The sequence below is a fragment of the Myotis nattereri genome (genome assembly GCF_964212035.1).
Source record: "Myotis nattereri genome assembly, chromosome: 5".
NCBI classification, from domain to species: Eukaryota; Metazoa; Chordata; class Mammalia; order Chiroptera; family Vespertilionidae; genus Myotis; species Myotis nattereri.
In genome coordinates this window covers 99,384,691-99,406,714 of record NC_138080.1, presented here as the reverse complement: position 1 = coordinate 99,406,714, position 22,024 = coordinate 99,384,691, and positions in this window count along the sequence as shown.

Below are 22,024 nucleotides of genomic sequence, written 5' to 3'. Positions count from 1 at the left end.
TATTCTTGTATATGAACATATTCGTGCATTTATCTACTCTAGGGTATAGTTCTATGGAAATAAGTACTGGAGAATATATTTATTTATCAGACTAGAGGCCCGGTGCACAAAATTTGTGCACAGGGTGGCGGGGTCCCTTAACCCAGCCTGCACCCTCTCCAATCCGGGCATCTCTCTCGCAATCCAGGCCCACTGGCTCCTAACCACTCACCTGCATGCCTGCCTGATAGCCCCTAAGCCCGCTGCCTGCCTGCCTGCCTGATCACACCTAACTGCCCTCCCCAGCCAGCCTGATCTCACCCCTAACTGCCCTCCCCTGCCAGCAGTGATCTCCCCAAACTGCCCTCCCTTGCTGACCTGATTGCCCCTCACTTCCCTCCCCTGCCAGCCTGATCGCCCCTAATTGCCTCTGCCTCAGCCCCCACCACTGTGACTTTGTCTGGAAGGAAGGTAGGACAACTGGAAGATGTCTGGTCAACCCAGTCTAATTAGCATATTACCCTTTTATTAATATAGATAACTCATTTTTTTTCCAAAGGTGTATTAATTTACACTGTCTCCAGCAATGTATGAGAGTGCCCATTGATCCAGATCCCCACCAACAGTTGGTATTATCTGACTTCCCTCTTCATCTCCTTCCCTAAATCCTTCTCCCTCTGCCTCTACCTCTTTCTCTTTCCTTATTTCCTTCTTCTCTCCCATCAATAAGTGAACAAATCAAAATAAAATAAGTAAAAATATAACCAAAAACTGTAGTTTCTCAAGTCAAATATCAAGGCTCCCTTAATAATTTCAGTTTCTATATTTAAAGCAAAAGGATGTACAGAAATACATCATATAGTTATTTTCGTATGATTCATCTCTCCTTCTGATTTTCAATCCTTTCAGAATGCTAAATGGCCGAGACCAGTTTGGCTCAGTGGATGGAGCGTCGGCCTGCGGACTGAGGGGTCCCGGGTTCGATTCCGGTCAAGGGCATATACCTGGGTTGCAGGCATATCCCCAGTGGGGGATGTGCAGGAGGCAGCTGGTCGATGTTTCTCTCTCATCGATGTTTCTAACTCTCTATCTCTCTCCCTTCCTCTCTGTAAAAAATCAATAAAATATATTAAAAAAAAAAGAATGCTAAATGGAAGTTGACATACATAGGAAAAAAACGCAAGTAAAATATTTTTATACGAAAATGTGTCAAAAGTGAAATACATCAGCTAGTAAACAAACTTCTTTCATGTATTAAACCCAACCATTTTTCATGAATAAGTTAATGAAATGCTACTTGGCAAAAAAATACAAAACAAAAATATATTTTTATTGATTCTTCTCATAGTTAAAAACTACAAAGGACATAGTTACTTGAGCTTTCTAAATATGTTCAAAATATACATGTTTATGATGATAGTTAAGCTTCTACTACTGTTAAAAAGATTACCACAACTTAGATAGAACTCTGAGTCTACTAGTTAAAACTGAAACACACAGAGCATGACCTGTCACCCCTCTCCTCTCCTCTCGTCTCCTCTCCTCTCCTCTCCTCTCCTCCTCTCCTCTCCTCTCCTCTCCTCTCCTCTCCTCTCCTCTCCTCTCCTCTCTTCTTCTCTTTCTCTCTCTCTGTCATGAATCTTTGCTATTACTAATTTTATGCAAATGATATAGTGTAGTGACCTTAGGGCTGATTAATTAGCTGTTGGCTTATGTATTTTACAACATTAATTGTGAAAGCCCTCACTGTTACTTCACGGTTTGATTAACCCTGTTAGCACATGGAATTAGCAATGGAGAAGCCTCGTTAGATTGTCTCTCTGATGTTTTGCAAGGATTTTTAACTCATTAACTGGAACACTTTTAGACTGTTTTTAGAAGATCAGTATACCATTTGTATCAGCAAATATCAGCCTATCACTTATTTTTTATTGAATTTATAGGGGTGACACTGGTTAATAAAATTATATGGGTTTTAGGTGTACAATCCTATAACATATGGTCTGTATTGTGTGTTTACCACTGAAAATCAAGTCTCTTTTCATCACCATTTATCTCCCACTTACCCTCTTCCACCTTCCCTAACCCTGCTTTCCCTCTGGTAATCACCATACTTTTGTCTGTGGATATGAGGATTTTTTCTTTCTTCTTTTGGTTAATTCCTTCACTTTTTCACCCAGCCCTCCAACTCCTATCCCTTTAACAGCTATCAGTTTGTTCTCTGTCTCTATGGGTCTGTTTATACTTTGTTCATTTTGTCCATTATATTCTACATATAAGTGAAATCATATGATATGTCTTTCTCTGATTATCTTATTTCATTTTGCATAATAATCTCCAATCCATCCATGCTGCCACAAAAGATAAGATTTCTTTCTTTTAAAGACCAAGTAGTATTCTATTGCGTAAATATACCACAGCATTTTTATCCACTCATCAAGTGATGGAAACGTGGGCAGCTTCCAAATCTTGGTTATCCTATGTAATAAAGATGGAATATGAAAACTGACCATCACTTTGCGACAAAGATGTTGGCGCCCACAGCCAATAAGGAGGGAATATGCAAACTGACGCAACAAAGATGGCGGTGGCCGGGCTGGGATGCTTGCATCATCACCATGGCGACAATGCAGGCGTTCTGTCTTGCCCCGGCTGCTCTGGGCCTCTGGGCAGCATGCGAAGGCAGAAAGGCAGCCAGGGGAAGGAAGGCCTACTCTTGCACGATTCTTCGTGCATCGGGCTTCTAGTTATAAATAATGCTGCCATAAAGATAGGGGTGCATATATTCTTTTGTATCAGTGTTTTGGGTTTCTTTGAATATATTCTGATAGGTGAAATTTCTGGGTCATAGGCAGTTCCATTTTTAATTTTTTGAGGAAACGTGAAACTGTTTTCCACAGTGGCTGCACCAATTTGCATTCCCATCAACAGTCCATGAAGATTCTCTTTTCTCCACATCCTCACCAGCACTTGTTTGTCGATTTGTTGATAGCCATTCTGATAGGTGTGAGATTATATCACATTGTGATTTTAATTTGCATTTCTCTAATGATTAGTGACTTTGAACATCTTTTCATAAATCTATTGGCCATCTGTATATCCTCTTTGGAGAATTATCAATTACTTAGCCCATTTTTTAACTGGGTTGTTTTTTGGTGTTGAATTGAATAATTTCTTTATAAATTTTGGATATTAACCCTGAATCATTGGCAAATAGTTCTTCCACTCAGAGGGCTGCGTTTTCATTTTGTTGATGGTTTCCTTTGCTGTGCAAAAACTGTTTAGTTTGATGTAGACCGATTTATTTTGTTTGTTTATTTCTCTTAACCAAGGAGACGTATCAGAAAAAATATTGCTATGAGAAATGTCCGAGATTTTACTGCCTATGTTTTCTTCTATGACTGTTATGGTTTCAAGTCTTACATTTAAGCCTTTAATCCAGTTTAGTTTATTCTTGGGTGTGGTGTAATAAGGTTGTCTTATTAGAATGTACTCTCCCTGACTCTCCTGTTTGGGCATGTTTTCTGAAATATATTGTTATAAGTTTTTTCCATAGCTTGAAGCAAACTGCCTGCACCTGCAGAAGGTAAGATACACTCCCCAACTGACTGGAGCAACTCCTCTCTGCCTGACCGAGTTGTGCGCCCACCAGATATCCTGCTATTTTCCAAGGATGTCCTGTTGTTCAGGCAGCTACCCCAACTGGCTGATGCATCCCTGACCCAGTCCCTAAATAAGAGAACATAAACACTCCCTCGGTGCTGACACTGACACACTGGGCTTAGCCCGCTGTGAGGAATGAAATAAAATTTTTTAAACTCTCACCTCTCTTGGCCTGGCTCCTGTTGGCATGACCTAATAAGTCTAATTTCACTTTTTTGCACATATCTACACAATTTTCCCATCACCATTTATTGAGTAGACTATATTTACCCCATTGTATGTTCTTGCCTCCTCTAATATTAATTGGCCATAAAGATGTGGGTTTATTCCAGAACTCTCTTTTCTTCCCATTGATCTGTATGTCTGTTTTTATACCAGAACCATGCTGTTTTGATTGTATGACCTTTTAGTATAGTTTGATGTCAGGTAGTGTGAAGCCTCCAACTTTGTTCTTCTTTCTCAAGATTGCTGTGGTTATTCGGGGTCTTTTGTGGTTCCCATATAAATTTTTGGAATATTTGTTCTAGTTCTGTGACATATGCTATTGGTATCATGATAAAAATTGCATTGAAACTATAGATTGTTTTGGGTAGCTGATGATCATTTATTTTTTATGGTAGCTGTCCTTCCTACTTCCAAGCATTTCCCTCTTGGTATTACCCTAAGTTTTCTTCCATATTGAATATAAATTTTTAAAAATCTACTACAGCCGTAGCTGGTTTGGCTCAATGGATAGAGCGTCAGCCTGTGGACTGAAGGGTCCCAGCTTCGATTCCGGCCAAGGGCACATGCCTGGGTTGAGGGCTCAATCCAAAGTAGGGGGAATGCAGAAGGCAGCCAATCAATGATCCTCTCTCAGCATTGATGTTTCTATTCCTCTCTCCCTCTCCCTTCCTCTCTAAAATCAATAAAATATATTTATAAAAATAAAAATCTACTACAATGAGTTTTAAAATCTGAATTGAGTGGCACAAAAATTCAGACTTTAAAAGAGACTAAATCATTACCTATTTTAGCCTATTCTCAGAGGAGGACCTACATATTTTGAGAATAAAACCGTCCAACCAGAATAAGCAGGCCATTTCAATGGATACCAGTAAATAATTTCTTACTTGTTAAATATCCTTTGTAAACTTCATTAAATGCCTCAAATCACAAAAATGTTTATTTATAAATGATTCTCTGAGTAGGGTGTTTACAAGATAAAAATTAACTTTGAAAACAGCTTAAAATAACTAAGGTATTAACTGGACTCCAAAGAGAAAATGACTCAAGAATAGGTTGCCTAATTTCGCTCTTAACTTCTTCTGGGGTTTGTAAGCTCATTTACTATTTTTGACTATGAGAATAAAATATTTTTAGAATATTCAAATATTTAATTACCCGTAATAGACACAAAAAACAGTGGTCTCATCTATCCAAATATTTTTTTTAAAAAAAAGGATTCCAGCCCTGCCAGTATGGCTCAGTGGTTGAGCATTGGCCTATGAACCAGGAGGTCACAGTTTTGTTCCTGGACAGAGCACATTCCTGGGTTGTGGCTCAATCCTGGTGGGGGGGAGGGTGGGCAGGGGGGCTTGCAGGAGGCAGCCAATCGATGATTCTTTTTCATCGACTAGAGGCCTGGTGCACGACATTCGTGCACTGGGCAGGGGGTCCCTCAGCCAGGTTTGAGCCCTTTCGCAGTCCGGGACCCCTTGGGGGATGTCCAACTGCCGCGGAGGTGGGAGAGGCTCCTGCCACCGCTGCTGCACTCGCCAGCAGTGAGCCTGGCTTCTGTGAGCAGCACTCACCCTGTGGGAGTGCACTGACCACCTGGGGGCAGCTCCTGCATTAAGCGTCTGACCCATGGTGGTCAGTGTGCAACATAGCGACCAGTCATTCCACCGTTTGGTCAATTTGCATATTAGCCTTTCATTATATAAGATGTTTCTATCTCACCCTCCTTCTCCCTTCCTCTCTGGAATCAATTAAAAAAATATTTTTAAAAGGTAAGAAAAGATTCCATAAGATCACATACCAAGACATCTGGTGATCAATGTTGTACTAGCTCCTAAGGGCCTACAAACAGAATATATCTGCTTAAAGGTCTAATTAAAAGAATGTAAAAAATATACTTGGGTCAAAATTAACATTTAAGATTTTAGTGAGATTTTTTTCACTCAATCAATATGTGTTGATTGATCAAGGTTACTTTTCCTTGCTAGACTTAAAAGGAAAGTCAAGATTGATCTTGTCATTTGTTTTGCAGCCCTCACATTGCTTCCCTTTTACTCTGATTTCTATCCCTAAAATGACTAGCAATACATGAAAGTAACATGAGATCTCTGTGTAGTTAAATGGAAATGCTGTGCCTGCATTTTATGAGAAGCAAGATCCCAGGCTAGTGAAACAAGGTATGTTTGGTACCATTTCTATCATTGTACCTAAAAATTTATAAAATGTAATGTTAGCTAGTGCTTGAAATTTATTCACTTTTATGTATGGGATGCATGTGTATGTACGTATGTAGGGTGTGTGTGTGTGTGTGTGTGTGTGTGTGTGTGTGTGTGTTCTCAGTAAGCAAGTTCAATTCTTGATGGCTGCATGTGAGGGCTACTTTGAATTCTGAGTTCTTTCTTAAGCCCTTTGCCTTATTATAAGCTCAACATTTTGTGATATCCTTTCTCCGTTGCCTTTGCAAATTTCTTTCTGAACTTGATTGTGAAGAGAAGCTTCTTTCATCTTGTAACCTTTTCACAATATGATTGCTCTATTCCCCACTGTTAACTGTCTTGAAAAAACATCCTCAAACACTAACTTTTTAAAAATATATGTTATTGATTTTTTACAGAGAGGAAGGGAGAGTGATAGAGAGTTAGAAACATCGATGAGAGAGAAACATCGATCAGCTGCCTCCTGCACACCTCCTACTGGGGATGTGTCCGCAACCAAGGTACATGCCCTTGACCGGAATCGAACCTGGGACCCTTCAGTCCACAGGCTGATACTCTATCCACTGAGCCAAACCAGTTAGGGCCTCAAACACTAACTTCTAATCTCCTTCCCCATGTTCCAGTCAGGGGTTGCTGTATGTCTCATTCTTGTAAAGCTAAAGAAACAACAATGTAGTTCCTCTGCATTCGGCAAATCATTTTAACCAAAATGACTGCTTTGGATTAGACTAAATATACAATTTGGCTAAAATCTGCATAATTTCTAACTGGAAATTATTAAGGAACTGTGCTTTTATTTTTACCTATTTGGCAAGCATTTATTAATCCTAACAATGTACAAGGTACAGTGTTGAATGCCAGAAATATAATAACATGTAATAATGAAGACATGTCATTTATATCTTAAGTAAATGCAGGCCATGCACTTTGAGTTTATAAAACACGCTCCCCACTAGGGAGGATGGCTTTCTGAAGAGCCACCCTCTCTTCTGTAGCCAGTGTTTCATGTTTACTCAATATTCGAGGAAGATATTTGGAGAAATTATGTACAATTGGCCTACATATTATAAGTAAAAGTATTTTTCAACATAATTGAGATTCTTTGAAGTCTGCTCATTTCATTTAAATTAAAATATTTTAAAATAGCAACATGTGGGGTTATAAAATGAATAATATAATGAAAAATCATTTTCTTTTGGAAGTTTTCCAATACTGAAATTTCTAACTGTGTAGTGAGTGATTAATTTTACCCTTGTTCTTATTTTGCTTGAAGAAAAGGTTTTGTGCCTGTAACATGAGTTGTAAAATTTGAAGACTTTGATATTATGTATAAAAGTTTTTAATGTGACATTATACCTTTCATGCTTAAGTTCAAATCAATTGGAAAAAAATTTAAGTTGTCATTTGAATTAATTGCAAATACTTCTAACTTTCTGTGTATTTCTGCAAAGGTCAGCTCTCACAAGGAAAGGGTTTGGTGTAAGTGAAACTTGTTAGCACCAATGTCACCAACTAAATTTTCACAAGCTAGAATTAGCTAAAACTAAAACAAAAAATTAAAAAATTATAACACCACTTTTAATAATAGCAAATGTTACTTGACCTTCCTCTTAGATGTTCATTAAATAAATAAAAAATAGAACCACTTCATATTCATCTAATATGTAAATTTTAGTTACTAGGTAAATGTGATTGTCTATAAGTAATGAATAAAATATTTTATTTTTCAAAACCAAATTTTAACATTCTACCAATTGTGAGTTTTTATGCATCTCATGGGAAGGGGTTCATCGTATCAGTGAAGATTCATATAATTCACACACCCGTGTACCAGATTTCTATCCATCTGAGGCCTCACTCATGAGAGCTTTCCTCCTACCTTCCTAAGAATGTATCATTCTATTTTTTAAATCACCTTGTCAGGCTAGGGCTAGAAAGAAGGCCTGACAGTATACAATTTTTATATGTTTTCAATGATTCAGTCTCTGTCATCTTTTATGAAGTCTAGACAACTCAGATCAGATGAAATGCAATAATCAGAACCAGCAAGTAAGCCCACTCCCATGACAGACATTGACTAGAAAAGGGTGTTAGTAACAAGCTTCTTGGTAACAGGAGTGCCACACTAATTTATAATCTCAAGCTATCTTGTTTTCAAAGCAAGTAGCTGTATCGAGACCTGAGGTAACAAATTCTACTAATTACATTGGCACACCCACTCTGTTGTGGTAACCGTAGGGTTGGAAGCCCGGGGATATTTCTAGCAATCTTCTACATAATTAAATGACAAATACATTATCGGATTCTACAACAACACCAATGGAATAACACATGAAGCAGGGCTTTGGTGACGCCATTGTTTGGGGGAAGGAGGCGTTCCTTCCTGCCTTTCTGGCTGTTCTCTCTTTCCTGAAAGAGTGTAACTTCTTCTGCCAAGGTGATGCAGTCATCATTTGCCAAGGCTCTGGCCCAGCCGTGGGCAAACTACGGCCCATGGGCTGGATCCGGCCCGTTTGAAATGAATAAAACTAAAAAAAAAAAAAAAGACCATACCCTTTTATGTAATGATGTTTACTTTGAATTTATATTAGTTCACACAAACACTCCATCCATGCTTTTGTTCCGGCCCTCCGGTCCAGTTTAAGAACCCATTGTGGCCCTCGAGTCAAAAAGTTTGCCCACCCTGCTCTAGCCTAATCCATTTCTTCTTTGCCCTCTATTCTTGCTCCCTAAGAATTTCATCCACACCCATGCCTTTAGTTATTTTCTACACTCATTTCCCCAGAGCTTTAGCTACTCCAATTACTTGAAGTCTTTTTAAATAACACAATTATACCCCAAGTCCAATATTTCCAAAACTAAACCCAACTGAGCTCAGAGACTCCAAAAGATCATAAGATTGTTAACAAATGTTGTTTTGTTTTTGTTTTTAAATCTGGAATTAGCTTTCCTCTTATCTTTCCCTAGGTTACTCCTACATATTTTAATCTCATCAGCTTCTATATATTCACAAGATGAAATTCTCTTAAATTCATTGGACTCTGAACTTGCCCCTTCACACTCTATTAAGAGTATAATTTAAATCAAATAACCACAAATTAAAAATATAACAATGGCCCTCCCCTGGCCAGTGTTGCTCAGTTGTTTGGACATTGACCCCTGCACTGAAAGGTTGCCAGTTCAAACCCAATAAGGGTACATGCCTGGGTTTCAGGCTTGGGCTGTGCAGGAGGCAGCCTATCCATGTTATTCTCTCCAATCAATGTTTCTCTCTCTCTACCCCTTCCTTTTTCTCTATTGCTCTCTCTCTCTCAAACACAATAAAAATATTTAATAAATAAATAAATTTTAAAGCTATATTCTAGAAAAACTAAAAAGCTTAAAGATAGATTTTAAAATAGTTTTAGAGCATCAGGCAAAACAAAATAAAGAGTAAATGAAATTTAGATTATTGCCAAGACTTTAACAGTGACAGTTTTTATGACAGAAAACAAACAAACAAACAAAAAACAAACGGTGATATACGTCAAAGATGGCCCAGGAAAGAAAATAGAAACAAAGGGTTTTCTATCCAGCAAAACTCACTTGGAAGGATAAAATGCAAAGCTAACTTGTTAACATCATGCAAAAACTCAGGGAACTTTGGTTTGATGGAGGTGTACTTACACATTTACTAAAGAATAGTCTTAAGACAACAACCATGACTAGAAAAACATCAACATAAAGACTGCTAGTGAGTAACTATTTAATAGTTACTTCTATAGCAAAAACTAAATGAGAGTTTAGCTTGAGTGACTATAATATGTAATGGCTATATGCTCTAACAATGTAGATGTGGAAAAAGAATATGCATAAAGTATAAAAACCTTTATCATTCATCTTATTACTGGTTATAATATTAATATTGTAATATCAGTATCGTAATTCCAATGGTGGTTTCTTTGGGAGAAAAATAAATAGGACAAATAAAGGAAAGAAGGTAATATGGTAGAAATTTTTTAAATTCTAATTTTTAAATAATACGCAAGACTAAATGTTAGCATCTACAGATGTAACTCTTGGATAATCAAATAATAAATACAAGAAAGTAATTACCATGAAAGTCAGGATAGCAATTGCTTTTGTAAAGTCAACACAAGAAGAGGTTTCAGAGGGGTTGACAACATTCTACTTCTTGACCCAACTGTTTGCCTTAAAATCAATTTATATAACCACTTAAAAATTAGTATTATAACTACCAATGTTTTGTGAAAATTAAATGCATAGAGATAACTGAAATTTGGAACTTGCACTTTAATAATCTATATATATAAAAGGCTAGTATGCAAAGTGTCCCCTCAGGAGTTCCACCAGGAGACCGGGAGTTTGACCGCTCACTATGACATGCGCTGACCACCAGGGGAGGCGTGGAACAAAGAAAGGCCCCAGCTGGCAGCTGGAAGGTCCCGATCGGCCCTGATCGCCGGCCAGGCCTAAGGACCCTACCCATGCATCAATTTCGTGCAATGGGCCACTGGCATAGACTATAATATTCACTTTTAATTTATAATTTTGTCCAAATATAATTAAAAAGAAAATACCCTAAACATACAAGAAAATTCCATCTAGACCAGCGGTTCTCAACCTGTGGGTCGCGACCCCTTTGGCGGTTGAACAACCCTTTCACAGGGGTCGCCTAAGACCATCCTGCATATCAGATATTTACATTACGATTCATAACAGTAGCAACATTACAGTTATGAAGTAGCAACGAAAATAATTTTATGGTTGGGTCACAACAAGAGGAACTGTATTTAAAGGGCCAGAAGGTTGAGAATCACTGATCTTGACATAAGATTTTTTGGTTTTCCTCTTTAAGACTTGAAGTAACATTGGACAATGACGGTGTCCTCTTGAATCTACTTGTCCTGGGCTGCCCTGGGCCATTTATCTTACTGTGCAGTGGAGTTGGCACGAAACACAGGCTACTGCTATGACAAGGATCTTCAAGTGAGGCTAAAGAAGTAAGGATTTAATGAATGTCAGTTTAAAAGGTTAATGCAATACTGTTTTGATGATAGTGGGCTGTTTCCTGAATCACCAAGATCACAGCATTTTATTTATAGAAAATTATTTGGATAGATTTGATCCAATTCATTGGATGATTGTCAATTGTCCATTTCATTTTTCTGTTACGTAGGATTAACCTTCTTCCAACTTAATTCTCAGAGTTAGGATGTTTTTCCATTGGATGAAATATTGTCCTTTTATCTTTTTTAATAAAAGGAGAAAAGCATTTAATTGCCAAAATGTGTAATCGCCAAGACTTGCACCTTTTTTCTTTATTGATTAAGGTATTATATATGTGTTGTTATCCCTTGCCCCGCACACCCCGCCGCTCATGCCCTCACTCCCCCCGCCCCCCAGTGTCTGTGTCCATTGGTTATGCTTATATGCATGCATACAAGTCCTTTGGTTGATCTCTTCCCCTTCCCTTCACCCTCCCCTGCCTTCCCTCTGAGTTTTGACGGTCTGTCTCTGGATCTGTTTTTGTTCATCAGTTTATGTTGTTCATTATATTCCACAAATAAGTGAGATCATATGATACTTATCTTTCTCCAACTGACTTATTTTGCTTAGCATAATGCTCTTCAGATCCATCCATGCAGTTGCAAATGGTAGGATACACGTACCCCTATGTTCATAGCAGCACAATATACAATAGTTAAGATTTGGCAACAGCCTAAGTGCCCATCAGCAGATGAGTGGATTAAAAAACTGTGGTACATCTACCTACACAATGGAATACTACACTGCTGTAAAAAGGAAGGAAGGCTTGCATTTTTAACTATTTGAAGGACAAACACATTCCTGAATTTTCTGGAGGGTGAGCAATGTCTTTCTTGGTCACTAATTCCATCTCACAGCTCATTATTGGCTTCAATTCCAGCTTCACCCATTTGAAATTGTTCTTTTTATCCTCAGAGAAAATAGTTGCACAGAGCTTCGTAATTCAGATTACTTCAAGCTCTAAGCTTCTTTTTAATACCCATTATATCTTCCAATTTTTGCTTCTAAAAAAATTAAATTATTCATTGGTAATGGTTTTTAGAATTGATTTCTAAACTAAGGCCAAAACCATACTGCTTGCATTTATATGATGTAAGTTCAGGTTTGTATTTATCACAGGAGTGCCATAGGGTTGGTCATCCAAGATAGAAATGAATGTTGTGTTGCTCTGCTCTGTCTTTCTGGCAAAAAGATGGTTTTACCCTGCAAAAGAGTCTGTGGCCAACTGGGAAAGAGGAGGGGGGATTTCTGTTTTTTGTTGTACCATTTCTAGTTTATGTTGACAAAGTTGTATTCTAAAAAAATTCAAAATTAAAAAGTGAAAGCTTTGAGCAGTGTGTCCTCTCTCTCTGCACCCTGAGCCTTTCCCATTTCTTTAAACTACTCTGACCTCCAATATGACTGATTAAGGTATTTGCTCCGAAAGGGCAGCTGTGTTCCATCATGTAAGACTGATCCTCCAGGAATTTACAGTGAAAACTCATGCATCACAATTACTGTGTAACTTGCATAAATTTAGTATTCATCAAAACAAATCACACTCGTACCTCTCAACTGACCCTCATTATGTGGGCATCCCTCGTTTTAGAAAGCCATCTATCTCCTTCCCATACCCAACTTGCCATCTGGTCAGTTTATTGATGGAGATGGTTATGTTTATATGAAATCCAATTGACATTTAACAGAAGCCAATTGTTTTACATGCCTTCAATTACAATTAAAATTAGATAGGACTCAGATGTGAGAAATAAAAAAAAAATGCTCTAGCTCTCGATGGTTAAAAAATAAAGAGCAATATCTCAATTATGGGAGTATTAAGTTGTCCCTATATGCATAACCAGAATTAAATTTGAATTTTTCCTTCCCTGTTAGAATTCAAGATAATGAATCACTTTGGAGAATTGAGGAAATTAATGTAATATTAACACAAGCCAATATCATGCAATTACCCACACAGAAGCCAATGCCAAACTCTACCAAAGAGCTGTGGTCACTCAGTATAATAACAATATAATAAATGTTGCTTAAATCCTATATAATAAAAGCCTAATATGCTAAGTGTCCAATCGGCTGGTCAGCCATTCAACCAATCAAAGCATATTATGCCAATGATATGCTAAGGCTGCTCAACCGCTCGCTATGATGTGCACTGATGACCAGGGGGCAGACAATCGGTCGACCAGTTGCTATGACATGCACTGACCACCAGGAGGCAGACAATCCAAGCAGAAGATCAGCTTGCTTGGGGTCCGGCTGATAGGGACTGAGCGAGATGGGCCGGACACGCCCTGGACCCCTCCTATGGTTCCTCCCCAGCTGGCCAACCTCCCTCATCTCTCTCTGGCTCCAATCATGCATCAATGGAGTCCCTCACCCTGGCCTGCACCCTCTTGCAATCCAGGATCCCTGGAGGGATGTCGGAGAGCTGGTTTCGGCCCGATCCCACAGGCCAGGCCAAGGGACCCCACTGGTGCACAAATTCGTGCATGGGGTCTCTAGTCAATAATAGATTCAATGGAACGTGGCAATATTTTTCTTGAAAAAAAAAAAAAACAACCATATAGGCCTTTTGAGACTAAAGTTAACATTTTTTAATAATGTGTTTGATAAAAAAAATAATTTTATGTTTAGGTCTTTGCCTCTTACAGAAGGAAAAAAGACGTGGAGTTTTGGTGGGCAAACAGTATTGCATAGTAATTAGTTCTTTGGCTTTGGAATGCAACAGAAGCCAGGTAAAATAACTGTTATCTATTAGCTATTAACCTCAGTGTCTCTAAGTCCCAGTTTCTTCACCTATATTATGGACATAATATTTATCGGGTAAATTCTGGCTGAAGGTTAAAATGACTGTTTATGTAAAGCTACTTAATTTATTGCCTGGTACATAGCAAACATGGGGAGAGGGGAGTAGCTAAAAAAATAATAATAACCTCACAATATTGCTTATTGTTAAAATAAAAGGTTTTGGTGAGGGGTCAGGGAGGTGGGGGCTTGAAGCTAAGAAATATATACATTTCTCCTACATGCTTTAGCGTCATGTAGCAATTGTTACATAATGAAAATAATCCTGTATTCCAGGTTGAATATGCCATTTTCTTTTTCCAGTATGTGAACACTATAAAACAAATGTTAACATGTCACCATTAGCATGAAAACACTGGGCTATACTTATGAAAGGATTAGGTATGGTTTATTTTACTTGGGAATGTATTAGTATTCGGTAATAGATATGGCATCTTTATTCTCAAGTTTTCCCCCCTTAAAACCTGTAGTTCTATCTTTGCCCACCTTGTTTCTTTCTTTTAAATTAATTTCATAGGGTTTCAGTGCATTGTTTTTCCTCCTTGCATTTATTCCACTTATATTAAAATATTTTAGGTTCATTTCATGAATTCACTCCAAGATATTTTCTTAAAAGCATTGAATAAAGTGTCTACTCTTGACTTTTCTATTTGATTAATAGAAAATAATCATCTCTCTCTCATGTGGTTTGGTTAATTAACTGTTATAGGCAGCACAAATAATTTCTACAGTAGTGTACTTATTGTTTTAAGAATTATGTGAAAATTAGTCTCTTACTACATGATTAGATTTTCAGATCTGGTAATGAACAAAAATAGTCTTTCTGTGCCATCTTTTAATGTGTTTTTAAACACCAGCAAAATAACAAAGAATTGTCTTTTAAAATAATTAAGACTACATATCGAGTCTCCATAGGGTGTCAACAATAAAGGGGTTAATGAAGCATCTAGTCATCATGGAAACAATCAAAAATGGCTTGCTTTAAACAACCAAAAGCAATTTCTTCAATCTAAATTCTGCATCTGTGCTGGAATAATTTCCATAGCATCAGAACATTTTTCATCCTGCAGAGATTACAAGACGGAAAAGAGGAAAGCTTACAAATGATGGCAACCTCCTATGTAAGTGGAGCCAAATATTTAAATGAAAAATCTGTCAAAATAGCCGAGCTATTATAGTTTCACAAACCATGCTAAACATCATGGCATGACCTCAGTCATGGCACCATTTAGAACCATGAAAGAATGCTACAATGACAGATTTCCATTTACACATTGCACATTGCTTCTCAGCATATTAATAAAACCTCCGTTATGTGCTAAAGCAACACACACTTTCTTTTTTCCATTCTTTATAATCCAAGATCAATTCAAAGCTCAAATCAACTACCAATTCACTGCATCCTTGGGAACATCTTACTCATAGCCATAATTGGAAATAACATATACCTTATATCAGATGAAATAAATGTGTATTTAAACAATCCAAATATAAAAAGGCAAGAATAAAAATCATGATGGCACATAAACTCTTCTATGGATTCACTTAACTATTCAGTATGTTCCCTTCATCCAGAAGTTATATATAAAAGTACAGTACTTTGGAGGCTATATTCAAGTACTTACTAGATTATTGAGCATATTTTAACCAACTCTCAATAGGCACTAGGCTCAGAGAGATCAGAATTTACAGCAAACATATTTGCTTTCAGATTCTTAATTTATTTACTAGCAAATTATATTAGCATAATAGTGCTCAATGTATATATGCTAAGTTAATGAATGCATAAAGAATGTCCCTGATACTCAGTTTTCCTACCTGTTAAATGGGAGTATTAACACATACCGCTGTTGTATGAATTGGTGGAAGTGTCCAGACTGCAAATAAAATAATTGACACGTAATAGATGTTCATTAATTGATAACTATTAGTGTTCATTGGATATGGTTTACAATAAAAATATTAATTGGTTTCTCAAGAAAAGAGGATTTGTTCTGGACCATGGACAAGAAATCATATACTTGCCATGAATATTATTTTGATGTGTAAATTTACTTTGTGTATTGACCACCATTTAAATGAAAAAAGAAAAAGATCTAATAGCAATGTCTAAATATAAACTTTATTTCTGGTGTTTTTGGTTGTATATACTGAAGACACTTCAGACTATTTAATAACTTCTAAAGAGGCTTTCTTATGCGCTCCATAGCATATAAAATGTACTTCATCTCTACTCTCATTTATTTTGAATAAGGGTTGGTATAATTTTCACTTATTATCAGGAGAGGACTCGAGAAGAATTAAACATGGAGATCAAAGCTATTTCTATTTAATGTGATTATAATCAACAAGGGAAACCAATTCACATACCCAAATGATTGTTTCTCCCATATAAGTGAGTTGTTTTGGCTGAGTATACTGTGTAAATATTCTACTTCACAGACTTAGTGCCAGTCAGCTTGGGTTTATACTGGGAATGGAATCAGATTTCTCACAGAGGCTGTTTCCATAGAGCCAGACTGAAATGAAGAGGGGCTAAGTCCTTGCCAATGGTTAGAGAAACAGAGTAATTATTAAAATAAAAGTGCTGCTAACCATGTAGGAAATGCACAGCACACACAGTTCAATATTAAGTCCAGGTCACATTCTTTCTAGCTGATACTATTCTTTAGTTTTGACAATGCTCAGAACTCATGGAGATCATTGGCATTTTGTAGAGTGTACCAAATTGATTCATTTCAAAGAAGAAGTGAAAAACCAAAGAATTATTACATGAACATACAGTCGGCCCTCCATGGAGTCAACTAACCTCAGATTGACAATATTTAAAAAAAAAAAATGTTGCCCGGCTGGCATGGCTCAGTGATTGAGCATCAACCTATGAACCAGGAGGTTATAGTTCAATTCCCAGACAGGGCACATTCCTGGGTTGCAGACTCAATCCTCAGTGTGGGGCATACAGGAGTCAGCCAATCAATGATTCTCTCTCATCATTGATGTTTCTGTCTCTCGCTCTCCCTTCCTCTCTGAAATCAGTAAAAATATAAAAAATGTTATGTTGTTGCTTCTGTGTAGTATGTAGTTAGGTCTATGATGGTTGTATCTTTAAATGAACATGTACAGACTTTTTTCTTGTCATTTCATATACAGTATAACAACTATTTACATAGCATATACATTGTATAACATATTATGAGTAATCTAGAGATGATGTAAGGGATATGGGAAGATGTGTCTAAATTATACACAATTACTATGCCACTTTATATTAAGGAACTTAAGTATCCATGGATTTTGGTATCCATAGGGGTCCTGGAACCAGCCCCTGAGGATAATGAGGAAGGACTGCATTGTTTCCATAAACCACCAAAAAACATCTTGGCTCAGATTTGCAATTGGGGTAATATAATTTATGTTCCTGGCTTTTAGATAAACATATTCCCATATTTTAATGTTCTTGACATCAAAATATACACCTCTAGTGCATCACTTCCTCTCAAATCAGTTGTCTGTTCAACAATAGGACAAAACAGATAAATAAGGTATATTGTAATTTTTAAAATATAAATTATGTACTAGGTATCTAATTTATAATACATGTAACATATTATAAACATACTTATATGTATACTATATTAATGTATATTATAATCTATAATATAAACATATTTAATTGCTTATATGTACAATATAATATACATTTATATATAGATACATATTATATGTAACTTGTAAATTTGAGAAATCATTTTTCAGCAGTGCTGAGGTCTAGATAAGATGCTACTTTGATGTAATAGTTTGATTAAAGAAACAGTGTTGACAGTCACCTCTGAGGTTTAGATTTTCTATCATTGCTCACACTCATATACTCAGAGTTGGTATTCAACATGTTCACAGCAGTAGATTCTCATCAACAATGTTTAAAGAGTTTATTTTCTTGCAGGTCATTCTTATTATGTACTTTATTTTAATAGGTGAATTGTTATTTTATTAAACTATTTTTAAAGCTCACTACAAATACAACATGGAAGTATTAATAATAAAACAGGTTATTAAATAAAAGCCGAAAATACAGCTCCAATGATTCACATTTCACGGATTTAAGAAGAATTAAACTAATTGTTTTGAATAGAATTTAGGATTAAAATATTACTTCTTTACATTCAATTATCTTTATTTAAGCCACTCTACTCACTTCCTAATACATTTTGAAAAATAAATTGCATTATATTTTAATATTTCTAACATAATTAGATATTTCTGATCTCTTTTAGTCTTCTTGGGGCTTATTTCTACTTTGCTAAGTTATAAGTCCTGAAGATAATTTACTGCATAGGTAACTGTAGGTGATGAATAGTAACTGGCATGGTATTACAGGCAATTCACCAGAGTATTTCAAAAATTTCTGTTCATGAATTATTTAAAAATCACAATATATAATGACAATGTTTATAGGCTTTAATCAGTAATTAGAGCATATATAAGATTTAGTGGTGACTATTATATTGAATTGCAAGTTTACTGTAATTATCAGAGATTTTTGAACATGCACTTTTGTAAAATTTTCTTAGTTTGTGAATGTTCTCAAATATATGTGTGTATGTACACATATATTTCTGACTTGCAAACAATAAAAAGGTTTAAAAGCGGGATATTCTCTAAATGTCAGCCATTGCTATTATTTTTGATAATTTATTCATCATAACTAGGTTCTAACACGCCTATTACTGACATTGCCCATCTTTGCTTAATGATGATGATGTTCCTGATGATGATGGGTGGAAATAGTACATTTTCCAGCATCTGGTTTGTTATTATAAGAATCAATAAATAAAATTTTCTTTGAAATTGACCTTCTATTTGAAATATTATTTGGACAATGTAAATTTAATTCACATTTCTATTTTTTTGTTGTTGTTCATTTTCTGGTCAAGTAACACACACACATGCACACACACACACACACACACGAAGCCAGAGAAAAATAGCAAAAAGAACCAAGGCCTAAAACCTGAAATAAATGGACAGAATAACCAAAAGTTACTTCTATTTCTCTAGAATATTTTCTATTATAATATCTAAAATGTAAGACGGAAATTAGTGGATTATAAACCACTGATTCAAATACCTGTTGATTATAGTTCTTCACTTTTAAACTTTCTATTATTTAAAGAGATTTATATCTGACAAAATTAAAATTTGACATGTTAGCATTGGAATATAACTTAGAAATCATCTTTCATCATTTTCAAGTAGCTATTCATTTCAAAACAATGATAAAGGGAGGAACAGCACCATAAGAACCTTTGCTTTTGAGAAAAAGCAAATAAAGGCTGGGCGAAACTAGTCACCATATTTTCTACAAGTGTAACAGTGGTCCACATCTTATAACAACATGGCTCATGAGTATTCAAGAGACTTCTGAATGTGGAGCCAAAAGCATGTGCTGTAGAATGGTCCTTTCATGCCTTTGATGTACAAAGCAAATCAGCCTGAAATCACCAGAGAATTGCCATGACAGGGGTTGGGCAAATCTCAGCATGATCAAAGCATTCCAAACCAATGACATTTGAAAGGAAATTAAAACTTTCTCCAGTGAGATTTAGCCATCTTCTAAACAGAATAAATGCAAAAATGCTAAGATAAATGGATATGTTAAGTATAGCGAGCATTTACCAAACCATCAGGATGGGGCTTCATTTATTACAGCAGTGTGCACCATGTCTATTTACATACCATGGAATTGTCTAAGGAAAAACTGTCATTCCTATTTTTTGGTCCTTGTAATATAGTCCGGAATGAGAAATTACCCTCTGAAAATACTGTTTAATTTGTTTGTCATAACACAGCTAAGGGGTCATTATGCAACTTTAAGGACAGAGTTATTGAGAACTGATCTTTTATTTCTACTGATGCAAAAAGCCTAATAACAAACAAATGTAACTCTCTAACAATAATGGCTATAATGAAATGCAATGCCTTAGCATGTTGTACTGATTCATATGACAGTTATTACTTACCTGGATGAATAACTGAAGCACTAAAACATGTTGTCATTACTGACATGACCACTAGTTAAAAGGATAGGTTATAAATTCAAAGCTAGCATTTGCTTTGCAAAGTACATCTTCAAGTACTCTGTAATATTCTGAAATACCATTTATTCTGAGAGAAACTAAGCACTAAAATATTCTTAGCACAGAACCATGTTGATTGTTTTAGAAACATTAAATGGTACAAGAAGTATTACATAAGATGGCTCAGAGACTACTTTATTTTGCATATTCAAGAATAATTATCCTATCTAATAAAAGAGAAACATAGTAATTAGCGTACGACTGCTACCCTTCCCATTGGCAAATCAGGGCGATATGCAAATTAACTGCCAGTCAAGATGGCGGCCGGCAGCCAGGCAGATTGAAACTAACATGAGGCTCGCTTGCTTCAGTGACGGAGGACTCCAACATTCCCTGCCTGCCTTGCCGGCCTCTGAGCTTGCAGTTTAAGAAACATTGTAACAAATATAGAAGCTAAACAAAACCCCAGAAACCTGCTTTCAGCGAGCCCGGGATCTCAGAGCTGGAGTTATACATTGTTTCAATTATAGAACACAAACAAACCAGATACCTTCTTTCAGCAGCAGAGGCCTCAGAGCTGGAGCCAGAGCTAAAGCTGGCCCAGAATAAAAAAGAAAAAAGAAAAAAAGGAGCAGTTGGGAGCTTCAGTCCCAGCCTGAAAACAGTCCTCAGCCCCTCACCCAGACTGGCCAGGCACCCCAGTGGGGACCCCCACACTGAAGGGTGTGTGACCAGCTGCAAACAGCCCTCAGCCCCTCACCCAGACTGGCCAGGCACCCCAGTGGGGACCCCCACCCTGAAGGGTGTGTGACCAGCTACAAATAGCCATCATCCCCTCACCCAGGCTGGCCAGGCACCTCAGGGGGGACCCCCACCCTGATCCAGGACACCCTTCAGGGCAAACCAGCCGGCCCCACCCATGCACCAGGCCTCTATCCTATATAGTAAAAGGGTAATATGCATCCCAGCACCAGATCAGCGGAGCTGAGAGGCCTCCCGGCACCGGGATCAGCGTAACAGGGGGCAGCGCCCAAACTAACTGATCGCCCTGTGGCTCTGTGTTTGACAGGGGGCGGGGCCACAACCTCCCTATCCGCCCTGCTCTGTTCATGACAGGGGAGGCGCCCCAACCCCCTGATCAGCCCTGCTCTGAGCCCGACCAGGGGCTGCACCTAGGGATTGGGCCTGCCCTCTGCCACCTGGGAGCAGGCCTACGCCAGCAGGTCGTTATCTCCCGAGGGGTCCCAGACTGCGAGAGGGCGCAGGCCGGGCTGAGGGACCCCCCCCCTCCCCGAGTGCACAAATTTTTGTGCACCGGGCCTCTAGTGTAATATAATAAGCTTATTCTAATTTAGTTTTGCAGATGGAATTCACTGAAAGCAAGGAGATTTTCTATAGAGCACATATATGACAATTCTGTTTTGATATATTTAAGAAGTTCTGTGCCTCTTGGAGTTAAGCAGTTACATGTCTTTATTCTGTTCATCGTGGTTATAGTGTTTGTTAAATATATTGTACAGACTCAGCCAGCATGGTTCAGTGGTTGAGCATTGACCTATGAACCAGGAGGTCATAGTTCAATTCCTGGCCGGGTTGTGGGCTCAATCCCCACTGTGGGACGTGCAGGAGGCAGCCAATCAATGAGTCTCTCTCATAATTAATGTTCTATCTTTCTCTCTCTGTCTTCACCTCTGAAATCAATAAAAACATCTTAAAATATTAACTAGGGATTCACTAGGAAAAACATTAGGGCATGCTAAAATGAACAATGTATTGTCCACAACTCAAGGAGCTTATATTAAAGTGGGGAAGACAGGCACACAATCAGAGTTCCATGGTATGGTGGGATAGAAGACCTTACAGAATTATGTGGCTTGACTATGTTATTTTATTAGTACTGGGAGGCCTAACAGTAGAAAATGGTGATCAGTACCAAAAGCATGCCAGGCTTCCCACCTTGCACCAGCTAGTTTTATTCTAAAACACCACAACAGATGAAAACACACATACAACACCACA